This window comes from Haliotis rufescens, unplaced genomic scaffold (genome assembly GCF_023055435.1).
Source record: "Haliotis rufescens isolate VD_foot unplaced genomic scaffold, xgHalRufe1.0.p SCAF_5, whole genome shotgun sequence".
Lineage (NCBI taxonomy): Eukaryota > Metazoa > Mollusca > Gastropoda > Lepetellida > Haliotidae > Haliotis > Haliotis rufescens.
Window position 1 is genome coordinate 17106475 of NW_025964223.1, and position 9259 is coordinate 17115733.

Sequence of the window (9259 nt, forward strand, 5' to 3'; positions counted from 1 at the left end):
CTGTACCCCACCACCGCCACCATCTGTCACTGTACCCCACCGCCACCACCATCTGTCACTGTACCCCACCACCACCATCTGTCACTGTTCCCCACCACCGCCATCTGTCACTGTACACCACCACCACCATCTGTCACTGTACACCACCACCACCACCATCTGTCACTGTACCCCACCACCACCACCATCTGTCACTGTACCCCACCACCACCACCATCTGTCACTGTACCCCACCACCGCCATCTGTCACTGTACACCACCACCGCCATCTGTCACTGTTCCCCACCACCGCCATCTGTCACTGTACCCCACCACCACCACCATCTGTCACTGTACCCCACCACCACCACCATCTGTCACTGTTCCCCACCACCGCCATCTGTCACTGTACACCACCACCACCACCATCTGTCACTGTACCCCACCACCGCCATCTGTCACTGTACCCCACCACCACCACCATCTGTCACTGTACCCCACCACCACCATCGGTCACTGTTCCCCACCACCGCCATCTGTCACTGTACACCACCACCACCACCATCTGTCACTGTACCCCACCACCGCCATCTGTCACTGTACCCCACCACCACCATCTGTCACTGTACCCCACCGCCACCATCTGTCACTGTTCCCCACCACCACCACCATCTGTCACTGTTCCCCACCACCACCACCTGTCACTGTACCCCACCACCACCACCTGTCACTGTTCCCCACCACCACCACCATCTGTCACTGTACCCCACCACCGCCACCATCTGTCACTGTTCCCCACCACCACCACCATCTGTCACTGTTCCCCACCACCACCATCTGTCACTGTACCCCACCACCACCACCATCTGTCACTGTTCCCCACCACCGCCACCATCTGTCACTGTACCCCACCACCGCCATCTGTCACTGTACCCCACCGCCACCATCTGTCACTGTACCCCACCACCACCACCTGTCACTGTACCCCACCACCACCATCTGTCACTGTACCCCACCACCACCACCTGTCACTGTACCCCACCACCACCACCATCTGTCACTGTTCCCCACCGCCACCATCTGTCACTGTACCCCACCACCACCATCGGTCACTGTTCCCCACCACCACCACCATCTGTCACTGTTCCCCACCACCGCCACCATCTGTCACTGTTCCCCACCACCACCACCATCTGTCACTGTTCCCCACCACCACCATCTGTCACTGTACCCCACCACCACCACCATCTGTCACTGTTCCCCACCACCGCCACCATCTGTCACTGTACCCCACCACCGCCATCTGTCACTGTACCCCACCGCCACCATCTGTCACTGTACCCCACCACCACCACCTGTCACTGTACCCCACCACCACCATCTGTCACTGTACCCCACCACCACCACCTGTCACTGTACCCCACCACCACCACCATCTGTCACTGTTCCCCACCGCCACCATCTGTCACTGTACCCCACCACCACCATCGGTCACTGTTCCCCACCACCACCACCATCTGTCACTGTACCCCACCGCCACCATCTGTCACTGTACCCCACCACCACCACCATCTGTCACTGTACCCCACCGCCACCATCTGTCACTGTACCCCACCACCACCACCATCTGTCACTGTTCCCCACCACCACCACCATCTGTCACTGTACCCCACCGCCACCATCTGTCACTGTACCCCACCACCACCACCATCTGTCACTGTTCCCAACCGCCACCATCTGTCACTGTACCCCACAACCACCACCATCTGTCACTGTACCCCACCGCCACCATCTGTCACTGTACCCCACCACCACCATCTGTCACTGTACCCCACCACCACCACCATCTGTCACTGTACCCCACCACCACCATCTGTCACTGTACACCACCACCGCCATCTGTCACTGTACCCCACCACCACCATCTGTCACTGTTCCCCCCCACCACCATCTGTCACTGTACCCCACCACCACCATCTGCCACCTTCACTTCTTTTTGTCACCGCTTCTCAATACAGTTTCCTCTTTTCCCGACCAGCGGCCCACCTTCTCATTAATTTTCGTTTGTTTTTCTTCGATATGTAGTGACTGGCTGGAGTAATTATTTGTTGGAACTGTTGCTCCCAATATGTATAGCGGCACTCCATCATGCAGAGCAAGGTGATGCTCGGTGTTTGGCGGCGCGTCGGATGCAGTCACTGTAAGACATGATTTGTCTTGTCATCATCAATACATCACTGTGATCGATAGACGGGTAAGTAGAGTACAATTACAGAAATTCACATTAGTCCTGTGCGAAATACGCAACTGCTACTATTATATTGACCGCCAGCCTCCCAAGATGTTAATGACCATGTAGTTATGACGGGTGACAGACTCACAGCGAGTTGTCGAGGAGGACCAGATCCACGTCATCATGTCGGTCAGAATGGCTTCGTCTAGACAGAGGAGGAGGGGAAAACAGAAGGAAAAACATTCTCAACGATATGGAATTAAATTTTGTTATGTCCACTGCGTGTTCAGACAAACGGTCAACACTTGAACACATATGCTAGGTGTAGATCCGTTTGCACAAATCTCTGCTAGTGATTAGGAAGAAACTGGAGATGACATGGATTTCAACTTCTTATTATTTTTTAATGCGACGATTCGGAACAGGTGTTCGTACTTTCCTAAAGCATTTTACATTAGATCACATTTAAATAAAAAAGAAGTTGGAATCCATGATAAAATTCTGCCTTCACTGACAGCTTCTAACATGCCACATTTAAGTGATTACAATGCCGAGAATCAATTATTGTTGTTAACGTGGGTGGCTGTGGGATATGGGTGGGTGGTTTAGTACAGAGACACTTTAGTGGTGGTTGGGTAGCAGTGACAAATGGGTGGTGGTTGGGTAGCAGTGACAAATGGGTGGTGGTTGGGTAGCAGTGACAAATGGGTGGTGGTCGGGTGATGATAAATGGATGGTGGTGGGGTGGTGACAAATGGGTGGTGAGAAATGGGTGGTGGTTGGATAGCAGTAACAAATTGGTGGTCATGGGATAACAGTGACAGATAGGTGGTGGTGGGGTAGCAGTGACAAATAGGTGGTGGTGGGATGGTGACAAATGGGTGGTGGTTGGGTAGCAGTGACAAATTGGTGGTCATGGGATAGCAGTGACAGATAGGTGGTGGTGGGGTAGCAGTGACAAATAGGTGGTGGTGGGATGGTGACAAATGGGTGGTGGTGGGGTAGCAGTGACAAATTGGTGGTCATGGGATAGCAGTGACACATGGGTAGTGTTTGGGTAGCAGTGACAAATGGGTGGTGGTGGGGTGTGGACAAATGGGTGGTGGTGGGGTGGTGACAAAAGGGTGGTAGTGGGGTGATGACACATGGGTGGTGTGGGGTGGTGACAAATGGGTGGTGGTGCGGTAGCAGTGACAGATGGGTCGTGGTGGGGTGATGACAAAGGTGGTGACAAATGGGTGGTGGTGGGGTGGTGACAAATGGGTGGTGGTGGGGTAGCAGTGACAAATAGGTGGTGGTGGGTAAGCAGTGACAAATAGGTGGTGGTGGGGTGATGACAAATGGGTGGTGGTGGGGTGGTGACCAATGGGTGGTGGTGGGGTAGCAGTGACAAATAGGTAGTGGTGGGGAAGCAGTGACAAATGGGTGGTGGTGGGGTGATGACAAACGGGTGGTGGTGGGGTAGTGACAAATGGGTGGTGGTGGGGTGGTGACAAATGGGTGGTGGTTGGGTAGCAGTGACAAATGAGTGGTGGTGAGGTGATGACAAATAGGTGGTGGTGGGGTAGTGACAAATAGGTGGTGGTGGGGTAGCAGTGACAAATGGATGGTGAAGGGGCAGCAGTGACAAATAGGTGTGGTGGGGTAGCAGTGAGAAATAGGTGAAGGTTGGGTAACAGTGACAAATAGGTGGTGGTTGGGTAGCAGTGACAAATGGGTGGTGGTGGTGTAGCAGTGACAAATGGGTGGTGGTTGGGTGGTGACAAATGGGTGGTGGTGGGGTAGCAGTGACAAATTGGTGGTGGTGGGGTAGCAGTGACAAATGGGTGATGGTTGGGTAGGAGTGACAAATGGGTGCTGGTGGGGTAGCAGTGACAAATTGGTGGTGGTGGGGTAGCAGTGACAAATGGGTGATGGTTGGGTAGGAGTGACAAATGGGTGGTGGTGGGGTAGCAGTGACAAATTGGTGGTGGTGGGGTAGCAGTGACAAATGGGTGATGGTTGGGTAGGAGTGACAAATGGGTGGTGGTGGGGTAGCAGTGACAAATGGGTGATGGTTGGGTAGGAGTGACAAATGGGTGGTGGTGGGGTAGCAGTGACAAATTGGTGGTGGTGGGGTAGCAGTGACAAATGGGTAATGGTTGGGTAGGAGTGACAAATGGGTGATGGTGGTGTAGCAGTGACAAATGGGTGGTGGTTGGGTAGGAGTGACAAATGGGTGCTGGTGGGGTGATGACAAATGGGTGGTGGTGGGATAACAGTGACAAATGGGTGGTGTTGGGGTGGTTACAAATGGGTGGTGTTGGGGTAGCAGTGACCAATGGAAGGTGGTGGGGTAGCAGTGACAAATATGTGGTGGTTGGATAGCAGTGACAAATGGGCGGTGGTGGGGTAGCAGTGACAAATTGGTGGTGGTGGGGTAGCAGTGACAAATTGATGGTGGTGGGGTAGCAGTGACAAATTGGTGGTGGTGGGATAGCAGTGACACTTTGGTGCTGGTGGGGAAGCAGTGACACTTTAGTGGTGGTTGGATATAATGACGAATGGGTGGTGGTGGGGTAGCAGTGACAGATGGGTGGTGGTTGGGTACAGTGGCAGGTGGGTCTTGGTTGGGTACAGTGAGTGAAAATAAGTGGTGGTTGAGTCACTCTGGCATGTACGTGCATCTAGAGCCAAACCTCACCGGCTTTGTTTGTTTGTTTGTTGTTTAACACTGCACTCAGCAATATTCCAGCTATATGATGGCCCCCCCCCGACATTGACTCACACTCAAACTCCGTGATATACTATCTCTTCCACTGTTAGTTCCTTCACGCTGGAGAACAGATGCTGTTTAGCAGCTCGTCTCAGCTGTTAATATTCCATTTCTCTGTCGTCAGTTTTAACAAATAAACCAGTAACATATGTTGTGTGTACTGGACACTTAACCGAGAACACCACAGTGTTTGGCCAAACTTGTTACCAACAACATCCAGAGATCAGGACGAATCCTGTGACCTACATGGGGCGAGTCCGGGGGCGAGCGGCGGAGGCATCAAAGGCGTCGCATTTCGCCGTGCAGAGTTATGCCCTTTGGGCGTGCCCGAGTCCAGTGATCGTGGGTTTGAATCCCTGATTATGTTTCAAGGTTTGTCAGCACCTGGGTTTCACCAACGAGGTAAACGTCTAAGACCTGCATCACTTCGGGCTTTCCCCAACTTAAATCTGACACAGAGTTCAATACTGTTAAAAACATCGTTATCCCAACTACACTCTACTTTTTGATTATAAAACAACCAATGTTGTTAAGCAACTCAATTCACCTGTCAACCGAATATCTGTGGTCAGTTGAGACCAAGAAGATAATGACATCTCGTCTGTACTGGACGAAACCTTAACATAGCTTATTACTTACATCCAACAACACCAACATATCAACTTGTTAATAAGTGTCTTAGTCACAAGAAAAATAACCATTTGCTTATCAACAACACCGACATCAACAGATTGTTTCTAATTTTGTTACATATAATTGAGATTCTTTGCGACAACGGCGTTGCTGGTAGACAGAAGCCGGCCAAATGTGTCAGTTGATTTATAGATTAAGATATATGTAGAGACAAGTGTTGACCCGGTCGATGGACGACCTCACCCACGGTGGGCTGGTGTGAGACGCACCAACCCAGGTCTCATACCATACATACACGACACACATAGGGAGGACCTGTAGTTGATGTTCATGCTTACAGACGAGTTGATGTTCATGCTTACAGATGAGTTGATGTTCATGCTTACAGAGGAGTTGATGTACATGCTTACAGATGAGTTGATGTTCATGCTTACAGAGGAGTTGATGTACATGCTTACAGACGAGGTGATGTACATGCTTACAGATGAGTTGATGTTCATGTTTACAGGCGATTTGATGTTCATGCTTACAAACAAGTTGATGTACATGCTTAATACGAGTTGATGTTCATGCTTACAGACAAGTTGATGTACATGCTTACAAACAAGTTGATGTACATGCTTAAGACGAGTTGATGTACATGCTTACAGATGAGTTGATGTACATGCTTACAGATGAGTTGATGTTCATGTTTACAGGCGATTTGATGTTCATGCTTACAAACAAGTTGATGTACATGCTTAAGACGAGTTGATGTTCATGCTTACAGACGAGTTGATGTACATGCTTACAGACGAGTTGATGTTCATGCTTACAGACGAGGTGATGTTCATGCTTACAGACGAGTTCATGTACATGCTTAATACGAATTGATGTTCATGCTTACAGACGAGTTGATGTACATGCTTACAGACGAGTTGATGTACATGCTTACAGACGAGGTGATGTACATGCTTACAGACGAGGTGATGTTCATGCTTACAGACGAGATGATGTTCATGCTTACAGACGAGTTCATGTACATGCTTAATACGAATTGATGTTCATGCTTACAGACGAGTTGATGTACATGCTTACAGACGAGTTGATGTACATGCTTACAGACGAGGTGATGTACGTGTTTACAGACGATTTGATGTTCATGCTTACAGACGAGGTGATGTTCATGCTTACAGACGAGGTGATGTTCATGCTTACAGACGAGTTGATGTACATGCTTAATACGAATTGATGTTCATGCTTACAGACGAGTTGATGTACATGCTTACAGACGAGTTGATGTACATGCTTACAGACGAGGTGATGTACATGCTTACAGACGAGGTGATGTTCATGCTTACAGACGAGATGATGTTCATGCTTACAGACGAGTTCATGTACATGCTTAATACGAATTGATGTTCATGCTTACAGACGAGTTGATGTACATGCTTACAGACGAGTTGATGTACATGCTTACAGACGAGGTGATGTACGTGTTTACAGACGATTTGATGTTCATGCTTACAGACGAGGTGATGTTCATGCTTACAGACGAGGTGATGTTCATGCTTACAGACGAGGTGATGTTCATGCTTACAGACGAGTTGATGTTCATGCTTACAGACGAGGTGATGTTCATGCTTATAGACGAGGTGATGTTCATGCTCACAGACGAGTTGATGTTCATGCTTACCGACGAGGTGATGTTCATGCTTACAGACGAGGTGATGTACATGCTTACATGTGAGTTGATGTACATGCTTACATGCGAGTTGATGTACATGCTTACAGACGAGTTGATGTACATGCTTACAAACAAGTTGATGTACATGCTTAATACGAGTTGATGTTCATGCTTACAGACGAGTTGATGTACATGTTTACAGACGAGTTCAAGTACATGCATACAGACGAGTTGATGTTCATGCTTACAGACGATTTGATGTACATGTTTACAGACGAGGTGATGTTCATGCTTACAGACGAGTTGATGTTCATGCTAACAAACGAGGTGATGTTCATGCTTACATACGAGTTGATGTACATGCTTACGTGTACATGCGAGTTGATGTACATGCTTAAGACGGGTTGATGTTCATGCTTACAGACGAGTTGATGTACATGTTTACAGACGAGTTGTTGTTCATGGTTACAGACGACTTGATGTACATGCTTACAGACGAGTTGATGTTCATGCTTACAAACGAGTTGATGTACATGCTTACAGACGAGTTGATGCACCTGCTTACATGCGAGTTGATGTACATGCTTACAAACAAGTTGATGTACATGTTTTTCAGACGAGTTGATGTTCATGCTTACAGACGAGTTGATGTACATGTTAACAGACGAGTTGATGTACATGCTTATATGCGAGTTGATGTACATGCTTACAAACGGGTTGATGTACATGCTTAGAAACAAGTTGATGTACATGTTTACAAACAAGTTGATGTTCATTCTTACAGACGAGTTGATGTACATGTTTACAGAGGAGTTGATCTACATGCTTACACACGAGTTGGTGTACATGCTTACCAACAAGTTGATGTACATGTTTACAGACGAGTTCATGTACATGTTTACAAACGACTTGATGTACATACTTAGAAACGAGTTGATGTACATTTTTACAGACGAGTTGATATACATGTTTACAGACGAGTTGATGTACATGCTTACAGACGAGTTGATAAACATCTCTTGTGATCGAAGTCCTCAGAGTCAAGAAATATATGTGTACTTGTTTCCATCACAAGGGATACATATTAGTGATAAAAGTCAAAGATATTTATTGTATTTTAGGCCTCTGGTCCGTAAGCGTAGGAGATTAGCATGTTTGACATGTAAAGCCAGTTTCAATGTGACATCATTATTTGAAGAGAGAAGAGAAATAAAAGCAGGATCAGGATATCTTAACAGAGTGCGTTCTGGTATAAACATCTTTCTTAGATCACAATAATATCATACAAAAGAAAAGTGGATTTCGTGCTCTCTTGCTGAATGACATAATGGCTAATTCTTATCTGTTTTCAGTCGAGGTTCATGAGTTCACCGACTGTGCCCATTACGACATCGTCTTGACTTCATAAGGTCTTGAATGATCTCGTCCATGTAGGTATGACCAATTGTTGGTTTTATGGAATGACGTTTATTGATACTACATGGGTGATGCCCCATTTTCGTTTAAGATCCTGAATATAAGTATATAAGTATTAGTATAAGAGTGTTGGTTTAAATTCACGGCAAAAGCTTGTCAGCATCTGCTGCAGATGCAGCTTCTGCCTTAGACTTACTTGTTATGACAACAGGGCTGGCGAACAACAAAAGACGATGTCGCACTGAAGGACCCCAAAGGTTTCTTAACTCTAGATATAACGGCTGACCCCTGGACACAACGTTTAGTGGCTGAAACAAGACACACGATCTGAAATGATGTGCACGCTTTTAGCATTTGTTTCGTGTTTTGTATTTGGACCAAAGCTGTTCCATCAGTGGTAGTTGAACTAGTATCTGGGATTCTGGAAGAAACAGTGTCGGATCCAATAAAAATGGATCTGTAATTCTGGAGAATTACGCTTGACCGTAACTGGTTCAGGGCCTTCCTCTACAATTGGGATGGGGCTTGCATCTCAAATTCTCTGGGTCATTACGAGACCTTATATTTACGGGTCGTA